Source organism: Elephas maximus, chromosome 23, assembly GCF_024166365.1.
Source record: "Elephas maximus indicus isolate mEleMax1 chromosome 23, mEleMax1 primary haplotype, whole genome shotgun sequence".
NCBI classification, from domain to species: Eukaryota; Metazoa; Chordata; class Mammalia; order Proboscidea; family Elephantidae; genus Elephas; species Elephas maximus.
In genome coordinates, this window is record NC_064841.1 from 45,890,971 (window position 1) to 45,913,199 (window position 22,229).

The following is a 22,229-nucleotide window of genomic DNA, read 5'->3' on the forward strand; positions in this document are numbered from 1 at the left end:
GCTGGAACTCAGTGTATATTGATTACATGACACGAAGGACACCAACTTGTTTATTTGGGGAAAAAATATCATCACTAAGTTCACCTCACAGCAATGTCCTAGGAAGCATTAGTCTAAAGAAGAAGCAGAATTTCCAACTGTGTAGGATACCAGTTCTGCAGGTTGAGGAAGACCCAGCGAGATACACACGAGAAACCCTCCTCTTGGTTCCAGAGGACTGGGAGGTCTGGAGCCATCTTATCCTGGCACTTTTGCAAGTTAGATAAATGTTATCCTTGTTTTATCTGAGACTTCCTGTGCATAAAATCCTAGCCCTAATTTCTACTACCTGCTCTGTAAGAAAATTAAGAATCCCATAGTGAGTGGGATGAGGTCCTAAGTTGGTGACGTACAAGGAAAAATCACATATAGTCAAAATTTCCTTTGAAAGATCCCTCAAATTTCCCATAAAGAACTGTATACATTGTTTTGCACATCTTATCCTGTAGAATGATATGCAGTTATAAATGTATAATACCCGAAGTAAGTGTATAGTACATGATAAAATATATGCATGTAAAATACAGATTTATAGTGCTTTAAATTATATAAAAGAGTATCTTCAATTTTTATAAATTTGTGAATGGTACCATTTATCATTCCATTGTACTTTACATAAGATAATAGAATAAGAAATTGAAGAATTGAAGAATATTTTAAGATTTTCAGGTGGTGATAAAAATTTTTTTTTAAAGGAGACCATATTGTATATTTCTGTGTGAAATTACTTTGGAAATATATAGTCTCTTAAAGTTTTAAAGATCCTAAGCAGAAGAAACATCTGGCTTTTTGGAGTTAAGACTAATTTATCCTGATTATTTTTAAAGTCAGTTTTTGAAGGATAGTTGTAATGCCATATTGAATGCTTTATTTTTAATCTAAGTGCCAGCCATTTCTTTGGCACCAGATGGCAATGTAGAGATGGGCACTCAGCCTGGAAATTTATACCCATAGATATATAGAAAAAATTTACACTTGCTGCTTCTTTCTTGCCTATGGCTGGAGATTCTGGGGGATTTTATTCTCCAGTAGTTTCAGAAGAGAGATCAATTGGGGATTCTGACCTTTCCTGCTTTCCTGGCAACCCTCCTGAAGCTTCTGATATGTCACTTTCAGGACAAAACTCTTTTGCAAAATGTCTAATCCTAGCTTTGTCTAAGATTAATATTCACAAAGAAGCAAAGAATTGCTGGAAAGGAAGCTCGAATTTTTAAAGTCGAGGGGATCCAAGTGGCTTCTGAAGAGGAAATAAGAGCAGTAAAGAACTGGTATCCTGGCAGTGGCAAGAGATGCTCTCTACACCTTCCTGTCAGAGCCAAAGGCCCTGAACTGGTCCACGAAGCTACTTAAGAGATTGAAATTGTTTATCCTCAAAGTATTTTTTTTTAAATACTTTTTATTGTGCTTTAAGTTAAAGCTTACAAATCAAGTCAGTCTCTCACACAAAAACCTTGCTACATACTCCCAATTACTCTCCCCCTAATGAGACAGCCTGCTCTCTCCCTCCACTCTCTCTTTTTGTGTCCATTTCACCAGCTTCTAACCCCCTCTACCCTCTCATCTACCTTCCAAGCAGGAGATGCCAACATCGTCTCAAGTGTTCACCAGATTCAAGAAGATAACTCCTCACCAGAATCCCTCTCCAAACCATTGTACAGTCCCATCCATATCTGAAGACTTGGCTTCGGAAATGGTTCCTGTCCAGGGCCAACAGAAAGTCTGGGGGCCAGGACCACTGGGATCCTTCTAGTCTCAGTCAGACCATTAAGTCTGGTCTTTTTATGAGAATTTGGGGTCTGCATTTTTTTTTTTTTTTTTTTTTTATCCCACTGCTCTCCTTCTCCCTCAGGGGTTCTCTGTTGTGTTCCCTGTCAGAGCAGTCATCGGTTGTAGCCGGGCACCATCTAGTTCTTCTGGTCTCAGGATGATGTAGTCTCTGGTTCATGTGGCCCTTTCTGTCTCTTGGGCTCATAATTACCTTGTGTCCTAGGTGTTCTTCATTCTCCTTTGATCCAAGTGGGGTGAGACCAATTGATGTATCTTAGATGGCTGTTTCCTAGTGTTTAAGACCCCACGCGCCACTCTTCAAAGTGGGAGGCAGAATGTTTTCTTAATAGATTTTATTATGCCAATTAACTTAGATGTCCCCTGAAACCATGGTCCCCAAAACCCCTACCCCTGCTACACTGTCCTTCGAAGCATTCAGTTTATTCACGAAACTTCTTTGCTTTTGGTTTAGTCCACTTCTGCTGACGTCGCCTGTATTATGTGTTCTCTTTCCCTTCACCTAAAGTATTCCTTATCTACCATATCAATTTAGTGAATACCACTCTCCCACCATCCCTGTCTCCCTCCTCTCGTAACCATGAAAGAATGTATTCTTCTCAGTTTAAACTTTCTCAAGTTATTATACTAGTGGTCTTATACAATATTCGCCCTTTTGCAACTGACTAATTTCACTCAGCACAAGGCCTTCCAGGTTCCTCCACATTATGAAATGTTTCAGAGATTCCTCACGGTTCTTTATTGATGCGTAGTATTCCAATGTGTGAACATACCATAATTTATTTATCCATTCATCCATTCATGGGCACCTCGGTTGCTTCCATCTTTTTGCTATTCTAAACAGTGCTGCAATAAACATAGGTGTCCATATATACAGTCGTGTAAAGGCTCTTATTTCTCTAGGATATATTCCAAGGAGTGGGATTGCTGGATCGTATGGTAGTTCTATTTCTAGCTTTTTAAGTAAGCGCCAAATCGATTTCCAAAGTGGTTGTGCCATTTCACATTCCCACCAGCAGTGTATAAGTATTCCAGTCTCTCCACAGCCTCTCAAACATTTATTATTTTCTGTTTGGATTAATGCCAGCCTTGTTGGAGTGAGATGAAAACTCATATTAGTTTTGATCTGCATTTGTCTAATGGCTAATGATCTTGAACATTTCCTCACGTATGTTAGCTACCTGAATGTCTTCTTTAGTGACGTGTCTATTCATACACTTTGCCCATTTTTTAATAGGGTTATTTGTCTTTTTGTAGTTGAGTTTTTACAGCATCATGTAGATTATAGAGATCAGGCGCTGATTGGAAACGTCATAGCTAAAATCTTTTTCCTAGTATGTAGGCAGTCTTTTTACTCTCTTGGTGAAGTCTTTAGATGAGCATAGGTGTTTGATTTTTAGGAGCTCCCAGTTATCTAGTTTTTTTTCTGCATTCTTAATAATGTTTTACATACTGTTTATACCATGTATTACAGCTCCTAACGTTGTCCCTATTTTTTCTTCCATGATCTTTATTGTTTTAAATTTTATATTTAGGTCTTTGATCCATTTTGAGCTCGTTTTTGTGCATGAAGTGAGTTAACGGTCTTGTTTCATTTTTTTGCACATGGATATCCAGTTATGCCAGCACCATTTGTTAAAAAGACTGTCTTTTCCCCCATTTAACTGTTTTGGGGCCTTTGTCAAATATCAACTGCAAATATGTGGATGGCTTAATGTCTGGATTCTCAATTCTCCTCCATTGGTCTATGTATCTGTTGTTGTCCACTGCCAGGCTGGTTTGACTACTGTGCAGGTAAAGTTCTACAATGAGGTAAAGTAAGGCCTCCCACTTTGTTCTTCTTTTTCAGTAATGCCTTATTTATCCGGGACATCTCTTCCTTCCATATAAAGTTGGTGATTTGTTTCTCCATCTCATTAAAGAATGTCATTGGGGTTTCGATCACAATTGCATTAAATGTATAGATCACTTTTGGTAGGTTAGACATTTTTATAATGTTAAGTCTTCCTATCCATGAGCAAGGTACGTTTTTCCACTTTCTCTATGGGGCAGTTCTACTCTGTCCTGTAGGGTCACTATGAGTCTGAATCAACTCGACGGCAGTGGGTTTTTTTTGGCTTAAGTCTCTTTTGGTTTCCTGCAGAGGTATACTGTACTCTTCTTTCTATTAGTCTTTTACATCTCCCGTAAGATTTATTCCTGAGTATTCTACCTTCTTGGGAGCTACTGTAAATGGCACTGATTTGGTGATTTCCTCTTCGAAGTTCTTTTTGTGGGTGTAGAGGAATCCAACTGATTTTTGTATGTTTATCTTGTATCCTGATACTCTGCTGATCTCTTCTATTAGTTTCAGTAGTTTTCTGGAGGATTCCTCAGGGTAATCTGTGTATAAGATCATGTCATCTGCAAATACAGATACTTTTACTTCTTCCTTGCCAATCTCGATGCCCTTTATTTCTTTATCTAGCCTAATTGCTCTGGCTAGGACCTCCAACACAACGTTAAATAAGAACGGTGATAAAGGGCACCCTTGTCGGCTTCCCGATCTCAATGGGAATGCTTTCAGGCTCTCTCCATTTAGGGTGATGTTGGATGTTGGCTTTGTATAAATGCTGTTTATTATGTTGAGGAATTTTCCTTCTCTTCCTATTTTGCTGAGAGTTTTTATCATGAATGAGTGTTGAACTTTGTCAAATGCCTTTTCTGCATCAAATGATAAGATCATGTGATTCTTCTGTTTTATTTATGTGGTGGATTACATTAATTGTTTTTCTAATGTTGAACCATGCCTGCATGCCTGGTATGAATCCCACTTGGTCATGGTGAATTATTTTTTTGATATGTTGTTGAATTCTATTGGCTAGAATTTTGTTGAGGATTTTTGCACCTACGTTCATGACGGATATAGGTCTATAATTTTCTTTTCTTGTGGTGTCTTTACCTGGTTTTGGTATCAGGAATATGGTGGCTTCATAGAATGAATTTGGTAGTATTCTGTCCTTTTCTATGCTCTGAAATACCTTTAGTAGTAGCGGTGTTAACTCTTCTCTGAAAGTTTGGTAGAACTCTGCAGTGAAGACATCGGGACCAGGGCTTTTTTTTGTTGGAGTTTTTTGATTACCTTTTCAATCTCTTCTTTTGTTATGGGCCTATTTGGTTGTTCTACTTCTGTTGGTGTTAGTTTAGATAGGTAGTGTGTTTCTAGGAATTCATCCATTTCTCCGAGGTTTTCAAATTTGTTAGAGTACACTTTTTTCATAGTAATCTCATATGATTCTATTAATTACAGTTGGGTCTGTTGTAATATTGCCCATTTTACTTCTTATTTGGGTTATTTGCTTCCTCTCCTGTTTTTCTGTTGTCAATTTGGCCAGTTGTTCATCAATTTTGTTGATTTTTTAAAAAAACCAGCTTTTGGTCTTGTTAATTCTTTCAATTGTTTTTCTGTTTTCTATTTTATTTTAGCTCTAATTTTTATTATTTGTTTTCTTGTGGCACCTGTGGGTTTCTTTTGTTGCTCTCTTTCTATTTGTTCAAGTTGTAGGGATAATTCTTTCATTTTGGCCCTTTCCTTTTTGGATATGTGCATTTATTGATATAAATTGGCCTCTGAGCAAGCTTTCGCTGTGTCCCAAAGGTTCTGATAGGAAGTGTTTTCATTCTAATTGGATTCTAGGAATTTCTTTATTCCATCCTTAATGTCTTCTATAATCTAGTCTTTTCTGAGCAGGGTATTGTTCAGTTTCCAAGTGTTTGATTTCTTTTCCCTGCTTTTCCTGTTATTGATTTCTACTTTTAGGGCCTTATGGTCAAAGAAGATGCTTTGTAATATTTCAGTGTTTTGGATTCTGCTAAGGCTTCCTTTATGACCTAATATGTGGACTTCTAGAGAATGTTCCATGTGCACTAGGAAAGAAAGCATACGTGGTTGCTGTTGGGTGGAGTTTTCTGTATATGTCTATGAGGTCAAGTTGGTTGATTGTGGCCTTTAGATCTTCCATGTCTCTGTTGAGCTTCTCTCTGGATGTCCTGTCCTTCACCAAAAGTAGTGTGTTGAAGTCTCTTACTATTATTGTGCAGCTGTCTATCTCAATTTTCAATGCTGTTAGAGTCTGTTTTATATATCTTGCAGCCCTGTCACTGGGCTCATAAATATTTAATATGGTTATATCTTCTTGGTGTATTGTCCATTTAATCATTATATAGTGTCCTTCCTTATCCTTTCTGATGGATTTAACTTGAAAGTCTATTTTGTCAGAAATTAATAATGCCACTTCTGCTCTTTTTTGATTGTTGTTTGTTTGATATATTTTCTTCCATCCTTTGAGTTTTAGTGTGTTTGTGTCTCTAAGTCTAAGGTGTGTCTCTTGGAGGCAGCATATAGACAGATCTTATTTTTTAATCCATTCTGCCACTCTCTGTCTCTTTATTGGTGCATTTAGTCCATTTACATTCAGCGTAATTATGGATAGGTATGAATTTAGTGCTATCATATTGATATCTTTTTTTGTGTGTTGTTGAAAGTTTCTTTTTCCCACTTAATTTTATCTATTGACTAGATTATATATTGTCCTTTCCTCCTATTTGTTGTTGTTGATTTTGTTTCTGCTGAGTCTATATTTTCTTCTTGTGTTTTATTTTGATGGGTAGATTAGTTTGTCTCCTTTATGGCTACCTTATTATTTACCCCTATTTTTCTAAATTTAAACCTAACTTTCATTTCTTTGTATCACCATACCTTCCTCTCCATATGGAAGGTGTATGATAACATTTCTTAGTCCCTCTTTATTATTCTAATGCTGTCTTCCTTTATACAATAACACTGCTGTTACCCTCTTTTGAGCTTTTTCTTTTCTTTTTTTTTTGGCGGGGGGAGATCTCTGTCTGGGTTGACTTCTGGTTGCTCTGCCCAGTGTTCTAGTCTTGGGTTGATGCCTGATATTACTGATTTTCTAAAAAGAACTCCCTTTAGTATCTCTTGTAGTTTTGGTTTGGTTTTTACGAATTCCCTAAACTTGTATTTATCTGGAAATGTCTTAATTTCACCTTCCTATTTAAGAGACAGTTTTGCTGGATATATGATTCTTGGCTGGCAATTTTTTTCCTTCAATTTTTTAAATATGGTATCCCATTGCCTTCTTGCCTGCATGGTTTCTGCTGAGTAGTCCGAGCTTTTTCTTACTGGCTCTCCTTTGTAGGTGACTTTTCGTTTATCCCTTGCTGCTCTTATAATTCTCTCTTTATCTTTGGTTTTGGCAAGTTTGATTATAACATGTCTTGGTGACTTTAAGATCAGCCTTATGTGGAATTCAATGAGCATCTTGGATAGATATCTTCTCATCTTTCACGTTATCAGGGAAGTTTTCTGCCAACAAATATTCAACAATTTTCTCTGTATTTTCTGCTATCCCTCCCTGTTCTGGTACTCCAATCACTCACAGGTTATTTCTCTTGATAGAGTCCCTCATGATTCTTAAGGTTTCTTCATTTTTTTTAATTTTTTTATCTGGTTTTTCTTCATATATATTAATGCCCAGTGATTTATCTTCGAGTTCAGAAATTCTAACTTCTACTTGCTCAGTTCTGCTCCTCTGACTTTATACTGGATTGTCTACTTCTGTGATTTTATTGCTAATCTTTTTTTGATTTTCTGATTGGTGCCTGTCTATGGATGTTTCCAGTTTATTAAAAATTTCATTATGCCCCTGAATAACCTAATTTCTTCAACTGCTTTATCTGTTTGTTCTTTGCCTTGTTCTGCATATTGTTTCATTTCCTTCCTGATGTCTTGAAGGGCTCTGTATATTAAACTTTTGTATTCTGCATCTGGCAATTCCAGGAATGCACTTTCATCTAGATACCTGGATTCTCTGAGAGCCTATTGAGGCGATCATGGTCTGTTTCTCTGTGTGACTTGATATTGACTGTTGTCTCTGAGCCATCTATAAGTTATCGTATTAGTTTATGCTTGCTTACTGGGTCGTATCTCCTTGCTTTGTTTTGTTTTGGTATACCCCTATGGGTTGCTTGAGTGAGCTAGCTTGATTATTTTCACCTTTGGAGAGCTAATGTCCTGTCCCCAGATGGCTAGAGCTGTTAACAGGTGTATCATTCAAGGAGTCCATTCAGTTTTCTTGTATGAATTCAGCTCGTTTCCAGGTAGCTGGTCATCAAGTGTGTCATACGGGCTCTGTCCCACAGTCTTAGAGGGGCAGGCGTGATTGGCATATATACCAGTATCTGATTGCAGCAGGGGGTCACACTCTGAACACGGCAGGGGGCTGAGAAGCAACCTACGAGTGTCTCTGAGGAAAGCACATCCCTGTTCCCTAGAGCATACAGGTGGGTGGGTTCTGTAGACAGACCATGGGCACCCAAAGTTTTTGGTTGTAAGGACTGGGAGGAACCAGTTATCTTTGGACCCTTGTTGTGGGTGGCTGGGTGAACTGAATGGAGCTACCAGTCCTTAGGTTCCTGATGTGGGTAGGTGAGGATCTTGTTTAATAGGCAAAGCAATGTCAAACATCAAAACCCCACCTTTCCACCGCACAGCTGAAATGGTTGGAGTATGCCAACAAGGGCCTATGCTCCCGAAAAAGGCCCACACAGGTCCATGCAGAAGGGAAAGGTGCTCAAAAGTGCACGGATGGTTTATGCCTGGACAGGAGCTGCTGCTGTCCTGACCTTACCTGGTTAGTGGAGCTAGCAAATTTTCTCTTCCCCCAAACGCAAATTTTTTCCTTCCCCAAGGCCAGGAGGATGGCTCTAGGTGCTCAACAGTGCCCATCTCAGGCCCAGGGAATTCAGCCACTGAAGCCGGTTTGCGGGTGTGGGGGTGCGTTAAAATATATGCAACTACTTAGTTTTTGCCGAAAGCGCTGTTCTCCTAAGGTTCCGGAGGTGGGAGTAGGCTGTGGCTGGCTACCTTCCCCTGAGGAAACTGCAGCCAAACACTAGTACCAGCCTGCCGCCGCCGCGCCGGGAATGGTGCCTGAGGGCTCCCTGCAATTCAGGTCTGGTACCTCCTCTCTGCTTCTGAACGGTCTCTTTCTCTCCCTGCCCCTCAGTTTCTTTTCTAAGCTTGCCTTTGAAATTCAGGGCTCCCAGCTTGTCACAAATACATTCGTTTCACTTGTTTTCTTCAGGTCTTTGTTGTAAACAGGGTGCACCGGAATCATCTGTCTATTCTGCCATCTTGGATCTGTCTCTATCCTCAAAGTATTATTCAGTGCAAACAGATTTAGACATGGAAGAGTACAGGCAGGCGTTTACTTTGGAAGTATTGCTTAAGAAAGAATTCTTTGATGAAAAAGACAACTATATTTTTTATTCTCAACAACAGGATAACAGGAGGCGGGGCCAAGATGGCTGACTAGGTAGACGCTACTTCGGATCCCTCTTACAACAAAGACTCAGAAAAACAAGTGAATTGATCACATACATGACAATCTGCGAACCCTGACCATCAAACACAGATATAAAGAGTTGACCTGAGTAACAGCTGAGCGAAAAGCTGCGCCCTGAACCAGCGACCACTTCTGGAACACGCGACCCACTCCACAGCCTTGAGCCCTCACGGTTCCCTGGTACCCAGTGGCAGGGCTCATAGCGGCTTGCTGAGGCGGGGCAGGCAGAGGACACAGCCCTAACCCCTAGCCCCCTGGAGTAAAATCCATACTCAGACAGCGCAAGCAGGCTGCACACTAACAGGGCTAATGAGAGAACGAACGAGCAACCACAAGGAAGCAGTGACTGTTTTCGGAGCCTGGGGCCAGCGTCCCAGTCAGAAAACCTTAGCATCGGGTTTTGGACTGGGCGTAGGGGAGCTGAGCACGGCATCACGAGACAGCGCAAACACGGGACACAGCCCTAGCCCCCTGAAGTGACCTCGGGAGAAGCCCAGCCTGTGCATGCAGGCAGGGCAGCGACGCGGCTGACAGGAGGAGAAGTCACCGGGAGGCAGTGACTGGTTTTGGAGCCGGGAGTGCAGCATCCCAGCTTGGGAGCTGTGGCGCTGGGCTTTGGACCGGGAGCGGAGGAACTGACCACGGCTTCCGAGACAGCACAAGCACAAGACACGGGCCTGACCCCCAGGGGCAATCTCAACCCAGCCAACGCACAAAGGCTACCCACACCTCAGGAATTTCAGGTAAAACAGTCCTCACCAAGCAAGAACAGTAACTTTGTCTATATTCCTGGGTGCTACTCCCTCCTATCTAACTGACCCCTCCCTTCCCCTTCCCAGGCAGCTTCATTAACACTGGAATTTCCTGGGCCAGAGAGTGAAGTACTCTGCGGGTTTTTTTGTTTGTTTGTTTCTTTGTTTGATCTTTTCCTAACGCATTCTCTTGGCCTGAAAGAAGCAGCTACAAAAAAACCAGGGACCAAGAATCCTTCACTGACTACCTGAAATTGGACTAAAAATACAGAACCAGCTCCAGCCAAGCATATGAGATCCACAGTCTTGGGCTTTCATCCCTACAGGGAACAAGGTGGCTATCATAATGCAAAGGCAATTCTGTTAGTAATCTGACTGTAATTGTTTTAGCAGATTACTGCAAAGACAAGTTTACCAGGTCTGATATCTCTACCTATTAAACAGGGCCCTCACTGACCCACAACGGGGAACTAAGGGCTGAAGCTCCACCCAAACTGCCTAACCTCCTGCCATAGGGGTCTGAGGATAGTGACATCTACCAATCTGTACAGGTACATGCATTGGGTGCCTAAGGTACAGCTGCAGAGCCCACCCACCAAACTGCTTTAGGAATAGAGACACATCTACCTCACTGGCACTTGGGGGAAGTCTGTCAGCATCCTGCGCCCCCTGGAATGTGACCCCCTGCAGCTACTAGAATCTGATGCACACAACTAACACCACTACTCCTCTAAGTGGATAGGTGACACTCTACCCCGCACACTAAATGACCCAAAATCAGATTCTACTCAAGAATACTGAATGGACTATTAGGCTTATATGACTGGTAATGGCCCAAACCAGCTGGTAATAGGACATAAGTGACTCAAAGGCTACAATAATCAAGACAACGCAATCTAGTAGCCCATCTACGTATATCGAAAAAAACAAAACAAGATAAGACTCAGTGAGCAAATATAAAATAAATCATTACAATATCTTATAGATGGATTGGAAACAACAGTCGATATCAAACCACATAAAGAAGCAGACCATGATTGCTTCTACAACTCCCCAAATTAAAGAATCAAAATCTTTCCCAAATGAAGATACAATCCTGGAATTGCCAGATGCAGAATATAAAAAACTAATTTACAGAATGCTTCAAGACATCAGGGATGACCTCAGAAATGAAATAAGGCAATCTACAGAAAAAGCCAAGGAACACACTGATAAAGCAGTTGAAGAAATCAAAAAGATTATTCAAGAACATAGTGGAAAAATTAATAAGCTGCAAGAATCCATAGAGAGACAGCATTCAGAAATCCAAAAGATTAACAGTAAAATTACAGAATTAGAAAACTCAATAGGAAGTCAGAGGAGCAGAATCGAGGAACTGGAATGCAGAGGGGTGGAGTTGGAAGATAAAGCAATTCAAACCAATATAGTTGAAAAAATCAGATAAAAGAATTCAAAAAAATGAAGAAATCCTAAGAATCACGTGGGACTCTATCAAGAAGAATAACTTGCATGTGATTGGAGTTCCTGAAAAGGGAGGAATGACAGAAAATACAGAGAATAGTTGAAGATCTGCTGGCAGAAAACTTCCCTGACATCATGAAAGACAAAAGGATATCTATCCAAGATGCTCATCGAACCCCATATAAGATTGATCCAAAAAGAAAATCACCAAGACATATTATCATCAAAATTGCCAAAACCAAAGATAAAGACAAAATTTTAAAAGCAGGCAGGGATAAAAGAAAGGTCTCCTACAAAGGAGAATCAATAAGAGTAAGTTCAGACTACGCAGCAGAAACCATGCAGTCAAGAAGGCAATGGGATGACATATACAGAGCACTGAAGGAGAAAAACTGCCAGCCAAGGATCATTTATCCGGCAAAACTCTCTCTCAAATATTAAGGCAAAATTAAAACATTTACAGATAAACACAAGCTTAGAGAATTTGCAAAAACCAAACCAAAGCTACAAGAAATACTAAAGGAAATTGTTTGGTCAGAAAAAAAATAACATCAGACACCAACACAACACAAGGTCACAGAACAGAACATCCTGATATCAACTCAAAGAAGGAAATCACAAAAACAAATTGAGATTAATTTTAAAAAGAAAAAAATGCTCAAAACAGGGAATCATTGAAGTCATTATGTAAAAGATCACAATACTCAAAAAGAGGGACTAAATACAGAAGGCATAGAATTGCCATATGGAGAGGAAAATAAAGCGATATAGGACAACACAAGTTAGGTTTTTACTTAGAAAAACAGGGGTAAATATTAAGGTAACCACAAAGAGGTCTAACAATTCCATAACTCAAAATAAAAACCAAGAAAAACACATCAACTCAGCAAACATAAATTTGATTCCTATGAAACTGAGGAACACACAATTTACAAAGAAAAATGTCTCAGCACAAAAAAGTAAGTGGAAAAATGAAATTCTCAACAACACACACAAAAAAGCATCAAAATGACAGCACTAAACACATACTTCTCTATAATTGCACTGAATGTAAATGGACTAAATGCACCAATAAAAATACAGAGAGTCTCAGACCGGGTAAAGAAACACGATCCGTCTATATGCTCCCTACAAGAGACACACCTTAGACTTAGAGACACAAACAAACTAAAACTCAAAGGATGGAAAAAAATATATCAAGCAAACAACAATCGAAAAAGAGCAGGAGTAGCAATATTAATTTCTGACAAAATACACTTCAAAGTTAAATCCACCACAAAGGATAAAGGACACTACATAATGATTAAAGGGACAATTGATCAGGAAGACATAACCATATGAAATATTTATGCACCCAATGACAGGGCTGCAAGATACATAAAACAAACTTGAACAGAACTGAAAAGCGAGATAGACACCTCCACAATTATAGGAGGACTTCAACACACCACTTTTGGAGAAGGATAGGACTTCCAGTAAAAAGCTCAATAGAGACACAGAAGACCTAATTGTTACAATCAACCAACTTGACCTCATAGACCTATACAGAACAGTCCACCCAACAGCTGCAAGGTATAATTTTTTCCAGTGTACATGGAACATTCCCTAGAATAGATCACATATTAGGTCATAAAACAAACCTTTGCAGAATCAAAAATATCGAAATATTACAAAGCATCTTCTCAGACCACAAGGCCATAAAAGTGGAAATCAATAACAGAAAAACTAGGGAAAAGAAATCAAATACTTGGAAACTGAACAATACCCTGATCAAAAAAGACTGGGTTACAGAAGACATTAAGGAGGGAATAAAGAAATTCATAGAATGCAACGAGAATGAAAACACTTCCTATGAAAACTTCTGGGACACAGCAAAAGCAGTGCCCAGAGGTCAATTTATATCAATAAATGCACACATACAAAAAGAAGAAAGAGCCAAAATCAGAGAACTGTCCTTACACTTTGAACAAATAGAAAGCGAGCAACAAAAGAATCCATCAGGCACCAGAAGAAAACAAATAAAAATTAGAACTGAACTAAATGAAATAGAGAACAGAAAAACAATGGAAAGAATTAACAAAGCCAAAAGCTGGTTCTCTGAAAAAATTAACAAAATTGATAAACCATTGGCCAGACTGACTAAAGAAATACAGGAAAGGAAACAAATGACCCGGTTAAGAGACGAGATGGGCCATATCACAACAGACGCAAATGAAATTAAAAGAATCATATCAGATTATTATGAAAAACTGTACTCTAACAAATTTGAAAACCTAGAAGAAATGGATGAATTCCTGGAAAAACACTACCTACCTAAACTAACACAATCAGAAGTAGAACAACTAAATAGACCCATAACAAAAAAAGAGATTGAAAGGTTAATCAAAAAATTCCCAACAAAAAAAAGCCCTGGCCCGGACGGCTTCACTGCAAAGTTCTACCAAACTTTCAGAGAAGAGTTAACACCACTACTACTAAAGATATTTCAAAGCACAGAAAATGATGGAATACTACCGAACTCATTCTATGAAGCCACCATATTCCTGATACCAAAACCAGGTAAAGACTCCACAAAAAGGAAAATTACAGACCTATATCCCTCATGAACATAGATGCGAAAATCCTCAACAAAATTCTAGCCAATAGAATTCAACAACATATCAAAGAAATAATCCACCACGACCAAGTGGGATTTCTACCAGGTATGCAAGGTTGCTTTAATATTAGAAAAAACATTAATGTAATCTACCAAATAAATAAAACAAAAGACAAAAACCACATGATGTTATCAATTGATGCAGAAAAGGCATTTGACAAAGTCCAACACCCATTTGTGATAAAAACTCTCAGCAAAATAGGAATTGAAGGAAAATTCCTTAACATAATAAAGGGCATCTATACAAAGCCAACAGCCAACATCATTCTAAATGGAGAGAGCATGAAAGCATGTCCCTTGAGAACGGGAACCAGACAAGAATGCCCTTTATCACCGCTCTTATTCAAATTTGTGCTAGAAGTCCTAGCCAGAGCAATTAGGCTAGACAAATAAAGGGCATCTGGACTGGCAAGGAAGAAGTAAAATTATGTCTATTTGCAGACGACATGATCTTATACAAAGAAAACCCTAAAAAATCCTCCAGAAAACTACTGAAACTAATAGAAGAGTTCGGCAGAGTCTCAGGTTACAAGATAAACATATAAAAATCACTTGGATTCCTCTACATCAACAAAAAGAACATCGAAGAGGAAATCACCAAATCAATACCATTCACAACAGCCCCCAAGAAGATAAAATACTTACGAATAAATCTTACCAAAGATGTAAAAGACCTATACAAAGAAAATTACAAAGTACTAGTGCAAGAAACTAAAAGGGACCTACATAAGTGGAAAAACTTACCTTACTCACAGATAGGAAGACTTAACATAGTAAAAATGTCTATTCTACCAAAAGCCATCTATACATACAATGCACTTCCGATCCAAATTCCAAGGACATTTTTTAGAGTGATGGAGAAACAAATCACCAACTTCATATGGAAGGGAAAGAAGTCCCGGAGAAGTAAAGCATTACTGAAAAAGAAGAAGAAAGTGGGAGGCCTCACTCTACCTGATTTTAGAACATATTATACAGCCACAGTAGTCAAAACAGCCTGGTATTGGTACAACAACAGGCACATAGATGAATGGAACAGAATTGAGAACCCAGATATAAATCCATCCACATATGAGCAGCTGATATTTGACAAAGGCCCAGTGTCAGTTAATTGGGGAAAAGATAGTCTTTTTAACAAATGGTGCTGGCATAACTGGATATCCATTTGCAAAAAAATGAAACAGGACCCATACCTCACACCATGCACAAAAACTAACTCCAAGTGGATCAAAGACCTAAACATAAAGACTAAAACGATAAAGATCATGGAAGAAAAAATAGGGACAACCTTAGAAGCCCTAATACGAGGCATAAACAGAATACAAAACATTACTAAAAATGATGAAGAGAAACCAGATAACTGGGAGCTCCTAAAAATCCAACACCTATGCTCATCTAAAGACTTCACCAAAAGAGTAAAAAGACCACCTACAGATTTGGAAAAAATTTTCAGCTATGACATCTCTGACCAGCACCTGATCTCTAAAATCTATATGATTTTGTTAAAACTCAACCACAAAAAGACAAACAACCCAATCAAAAAGGGGGCAAAGGATATGAACACACACTTCACTAAAGAAGATATTCAGGCAGCTAACAGACACATGAGAAAATGCTCTCGATCATTAGCCATTAGAGAAATGCAAATTAAAACTACGATGAGATTCCATCTCACTCCAACAAGGTTAGCATTAATCCAAAAAACACAAAATAATAAATGTTGGAGGGGCTGTGGAGAGACTGGAAATCTTATACACTGCTGGTGGGAATGTAAAATGGTACAACCACTTTGGAAATCTATCTGGCATTTTCTTAAAAAGTGAGAAATAGAACTACCATACAACCCAGAAATCCCACTCCTCGGAATATACACTAGAGAAATAAGAGCCTTTACACGAACAGATATGTGCACATCCATGTTTATTGCAGCACTGTTTACAATAGGAAAAAGCTGGAAGCAACCAAGGTGTCCATCAATAGATGGTTTAATAAATTATGGTACCTTCACACAATAGAATACTACGCATCGATAAAGAACAGTGACGAATCTGTGAAACATTTCATAACATGGAAGAATCTGGAAGGCATTATGCTGAGTGAAATTAGTCAGAGGCAAAAGGACAAATATTGTAGAAGACCACTATTATAAGTTCTTGAGAAATAGTATAAACTGAGAAGAACACATTCTTTTGTGGTTACCAGAGCAGGGAGGGAAGGAGGGTGGGAGAGGGTTATTTACTGATTAGTTAGCAGATAAGAACTACTTTAGGTGAAGGGAAGGACCATACTCAATACACAGAAGGTCAGCTCAACTGGACTGGACTGAAAACAAAGAAGTTTCTGGGATAAACTGAATGCTTCAAAGGTCAGCGGAGCAAGGGCAGGGGTTTGGGGACTATGGCTTAAGGGACTTCTAAGTCAGTTGGCATAATAAACTCTATTATGAAAACATTCTGCATCCCACTTTGAAATGTGGCGTCTGGGGTCTTTAATGCTAACAAGCAGCCATCTAATATGCATCAATTGGCCTCAACCCACCTGGATCAAAAGAGAATGAAGAACACCAAGGACACACAATAACTATGAGCCCAAGACAGAAAAGGCCACATGAACTAGAGACTTACATCATCCTGAGACCAGAAGAACTAGATGGTGCCCGGCCACAACCGATGACTGCCCTTACAGGGAGCACAACAGAGAACCCGTGAGGGAGCAGAACAGTGGGATGCAGACCCCAAATTCTCATTAAAAAAAAAAAAAAAGGACTAGACTTAATTGTCTGACTGAGACTAGAAGAATCCCGGCGGTCATGGTCCCCAAACCTTCTGTTGGCCCAGGACAGGAACCATTCCTGAAGACTACTCATCAGACATGGAAGGGACTGGACAGTGGGTAGGAGAGAGATGCTGATGAAGAGTGAGCTACTTGTATCAGGTGGACACTTGAGACCGTATTGGCATCTCCTGTCCATAGCGGAGATGGGAGGGTAGAGAGGGTTAGAAACTGGCAAAACCGTCATGAAAGGAGAGACTGGAAGAAGGGAGCGGGCTGACTCATTAGGGGGAAAGTAAATGGGAGTATGTAGTAAGGTGTATATAACCTTATATGTGACAGACTGACTTGATTTGTAAACTTTCACTTAAAGCACAATAAAAATTATAAAAAAAAAAAAATAGGATAACACTGGCAGTTCCTGACTGATGTTGTTCCCAAGTTACCACAGTCCGTTCCAGCCTGGTAGTGAGAGAAGCTCTCACCCCTAGCCTCTATGGCAGAGTTATTTTATGGGGATCCAGATGGCCACCTTCTTCTTTTAAAAAAAGTTAACACATTTATATAATATTATTATATAATATACAGCCCATAGTCAAGTTTCATCAATTGTCCCAATGCTGTCCTTTTTAAAAACAGGCTTATTGAGGTATGATTGGCATACAGTAAACTGTACATTTTTAATGTATATGCTGTGATAAATTTTGTATATGTTCTGAAACCATTACCAAAATCAAGACGAAATATCACCCTCAAAAGTTTCTTTGTGCCCCTTTGTAATCTGTCTCTTCTGTACAGGAGTACCCTTTTCCCCTAAAACCCCCAGGCAAGCACTGATCTGTTTTCTGTCACTATAGATTATTTTGCAATTTGTAAGATTTTATATATGTGGAATTATCCAGTATGTGCTTTTTTCCTGGCTTTTTTTTCCCCCACTCAACATAATTATTTTGAGATTCATCCATATTGCATCCATGTTGCATCTATCAAATCTATTTCTGAGAAGTATTACATTGTATGGGTATGCTATAATTTTTTTTTTTTTTTTTAATCCATTCACCTGCTATTTGACATTTGGATTGTTTCCAGTTTTGGGCTGTGAACACTGTATACAAGTCTTTGTATGGACATGTGCTTTCATTTCACTTAAGTAAATACCTAGGAGTAGAATGACTAGATTGTGTGGTAAGTGTATGTTTAACTTTTTAAGAAACTGTTAGGCTGTTTTCCAAAGTGGTTATACTATTTTACCTTGTCACCAGCTATGTAGGAGAATTCCAGTTGTACCACCTCCTCTCTGGTCTTTTTAATTTTAGCCATGCTATTTTTTTTTTTTTTTTTTAGTAGGTATAAAGTAATTATCTCATTGTGGTTTTAATTTGTATTTTCTTAATGACTAATGATGTCGAGCATCTTTCCATGTACTTTTTGGAAAATTACCTTCTTTTGAAGACATGGGAGAGGAATAGGTATAAATTTTTGTTTGCTTGTAAATTCTAGCTTTTACCTTTGCCTCCATGGTGAGAGCGAAAAAAGCAACAGAGAGGTGAAAGGGATAGCAGTGATTAGACATTTTTATTTCTTAATGAAGTACAGCCTAGAAATAAGAGGAGTCAAGAGGTTAGGAAAGGTAACCAAGAAATCAGATGAAACGGAGGGCAGAAGAGCCGAGGAAGGGCCTGTGACCATCAAAGACAGCTTATTATCAGATTCCTTCAATTTCTTAAAATCCCCTGTTCTTGTATTCCAGGTTTAAAATGTTAGTAAAGTATCTCTTAGAAAAAAACCAAAACCCATTGCTGTGGAGTTGTTTCCAACTCATAGCAACCCTACAGAAAAGTACCTTTGAAATCATAGGCCATATATACTGCTTCTGTTTTCTTCCTACTTACTCATTTCCTTTTGACACTCTTTTGAACCTGCTTTATGTATGTGTGTGTGTGTGTGTGTGTGTGTGTGTACGTATGTATGTATGTATGTATATATACACCTATTACTGTTGAGTTGATTCTGACTCATAGTGACTCTGTAGTACAGAGTAGAACTACCCCCATAGGGTTTCCAAGTCTGCAAATCTTTTCGGAAGCCGACTGCTACATCTTTCTTCCACAGAGTAGCTGGCGGGTTCAAACCCACCAACTTTTTGGTTAGCAGCTGATCACTTTAACCACTGCGCAGCAGGACATACATATATTTATGTGTATGTATATACTTGTTTTTACCTGCTTTTTTGACAGTCTCCAGGGGCCTTATAATTGCCATGTGTGATGGCCTGTTCTCAGTCCTCATCCTTTTTGCTTTTTTTGTAGGATCTGGCTTTCTTGATCATCTCTCTCTCTTCCTGAGGCTCATCTCCTTGGTCTTAATGACACCACTTATTTTCTTTTGCTCCTTCTCTGACTTCCTTCAGGGCTTTGCTTCCTTCACAGAATCAAGTTTCAGGGAAGGTTGTGCTCAGTGTGCTGGTCCCATTTTGTATCTTTGTGTCAGAATCTCTGCAGCATCCACGGAGTTGACCATCCTTTCTTCCCACCTAGAGCCCAGACCTTCGTTTTAGCTGTGTCTTTACGTGCTGATTTAAGTTTTCTACCTTTCGCCTCAGTAACAACCTGTCTGAAACCAAATTTGCCTCATTTCTCCCCAGATTAATTTCCTATCCAGATTTGTTTCTTCCTCTCATGGTGTTGTCATTCTTTCAATTTCCCGCTCTTGATACTACCATGTCATCTTTTGTTTCCTTCCTCTTCATTCAAGTCTGTAAGAGTTTCTGTAATGCCTCCCATCCTCTTGCTGCCTTTCTAGTCACACCATCTCTGTACTAATTCATGCTTTTATCACTTCATGCTAGGATTGTGACAGTGGCTTCCTAACTGTTCCCTTAGTCTCTGTTCTCTCTCCTCTTCAGTCCATTCAGTGATGTCTCTGATAGGTCAGCCTTCTGCACTTCCTGGGTTGTACGTTGTTTCTTGTTCAGAAATCTTCTGTGATTTCCAGCAACTGTAATTTATTTCTCTGGACATTTGATTGTTGAATTCTCATAATAACATCCTGGACTACTTTGCCTCACTCAGTCTTATCTTCTGTTGCACCCCTACACAAAACTCTGAACTGCAGCAAATTGGTCTCTTCATTATTCCCTGAATACCCAATGGAAACACATGCCCACTGCTGCATCTTTGTTAACTCTACCCCATTCTGCCTGAGAGACTTATTCTTCTTCCCCACAGATGTGTACTGTCCTTATTTCAAGGCTTCCCTCAATTTCCACCTCTTTCTCAGTCATGCCAACTTTGCATAATAATTCCCTCCTTTGAACTTATGGCCTTTTACTGACAATAAAGCATTTTGTGTTTTTGTTCATTTTTAAAGGTACTTTTCCTCTTTAAGAAGCTCTGGTGCTGTAGTGGTTAAAACCTAGAGCTGCTAACCAAAAGGTGGGCAGTTCGAATCCACTAGTGCTCCTTGAAAACCCTATGGGGCAGTTCTGCTCTGTCCTATAGGATCTCTGTGAGTCGGAACTGACTCGACAGCAATAGGTTTAGTTTTTTTTTTGGTTTTGGTTTCCTCTTCGATCAGAGTTCAAATTCCTTTAGTGTTGTATCTCTAAGTCTTTATGTTTTGCTCAACCCTGTTCCAGGTGCTTAAAAAAACCAGTTGCTCTTGAGTCAACTCTGACTCATAGTGACTCCATGTGTGTCAGAGTAGGGCTGTATTCCATAGAGTTCTCAATGGCTGATTATTCAGAAGTAAATCACCAGGACCTCCCCCCCTTTTTTTATTGTTCTTTAGGTGAAGGTTTACAGAGCAAATTAGTTTCTCATTAAACAATTAATACACATACTGTTTTGTGACATTGGTTGCCAACCCCGCAACATGTCAACACTCTCCCCTTCTCGACCTTGGGTTCCCCATTTCCATTTGTCTGGCTTTCCTATCCCTTCCTGCCTACTTGTTCTCGCCCATGGGCTGGTGTGCCCATTTAGCCTCGTATACATGGTTGAGCTACGCTTATTATTGTTTGTTTTATTGGCCTGTCTAATCTTTGGCTAAAGGGCGAATCTCAGGAGTGACTGCAGTACTGAGTTAAAAGGGTGTCTGTTGGCCATACTCTTCGGGGTTTCTCCAATGTCCATCAGATCAGTAAGTCTGGTCTTTTTTTAATGTGTGTTTGAATTTTGTTCTACGTTTTTCTACAGCTCTGTCTGGGGTCCTTTATTGTGATCCCTGTCAGAGCAGTCAGTGGTAGCCGCTCACTATCTAGTTGTGCTGGACTCAGTCTGGTGGAGGCCATGGTAGTTGTGGTCCATGAGTCCCTTGGACTAAGTTTTCTCTTGTGTCTTTGGTTTTCTTCATTCTCCCCTGCTCCAGAGGGGGTGGGGTCAATAGACATATCATAGGTGGCCACTTACAAGCTTTTAAGACCCCAAACACTACTCAACAAAGTTGGAGGTAGAACATTTTCCTTATAAACTATGTTATTCTCCAAGACCATGGTCCCTAGCCCTCAGCCCAGTAACTCAGGGGCCCAGGGAGTTTGGATGTTTCTATGAATCTTCTGTGACTTTGCCTTAGTCAAGTTGTGCTGGCCGCCCCAGTATCATGTACCGTCTTACCCTTCCCCAAAGTTAACACTTACCCGTTGTCTAATTAGTCCTTTTCCCTCCCTACCCCTCCTCTCCTCGTAACCATCAAAGATTGTTTCTTTCTGTATATAAACCTTTTCATGAATTTTTATAATAGTGGTCTCATACATTGTTTGTCCTTTTGTGATTGCCTTATTTCACTCAGCATAATGCCCTTCAGAGTCATCCATGTTGTAAGATGTTTCGCAGATTCATCATTGTTCTGTATTGTTGCATAATAATCCATTGTGTGTGTGTACCATAGCTTGTTCATCCATTCATCTGTTGATAGTACTTAGGTTGTTTCCATCTTTTTGCTATTGTGAATAATGCTGTAACGAACATGGGTGTGCATATGTCACACCTTAGAAACAAAGATGTAAATTTATTAAAAATCAAAGGATGGAAAAAAATGTATCAAGCAAATAACTACCAAAAAAGAGGAGAAGTGGCAATACTGATTTCAGATAAAATAGACTTTAAAACAAAATTCACCATAAAAGACAAAGAAGGGCACTATATAATGATTAAAGGAACAATCCATCATGAAGACATCACCGTAATAAATATCTATGCACCCAATGACAGGGCTCTAAAATACATAAAACAAACTCTAACAGCACTGAAAACAGAAACTGACAGTTCCACAATAATACCAGAAGACTTCAACATGCCACTCTTGGTAAAGAACAGAACATCTAGAAAGAAACTCAGCAAAGATACAGAAGAGCTAAAG

At 39.3% G+C, this 22,229-nt stretch overlaps 1 protein-coding gene across 2 annotated transcripts in view; it reads right to left on the reverse strand.

The window, feature by feature from the left end:
- PPM1L (protein phosphatase, Mg2+/Mn2+ dependent 1L) overlaps nucleotides 1–22,229 on the reverse strand; it is a 576,223-nt gene that overhangs the window by 532,169 nt on the left and 21,825 nt on the right. The gene's annotated exons all lie outside the window — the stretch shown is intronic.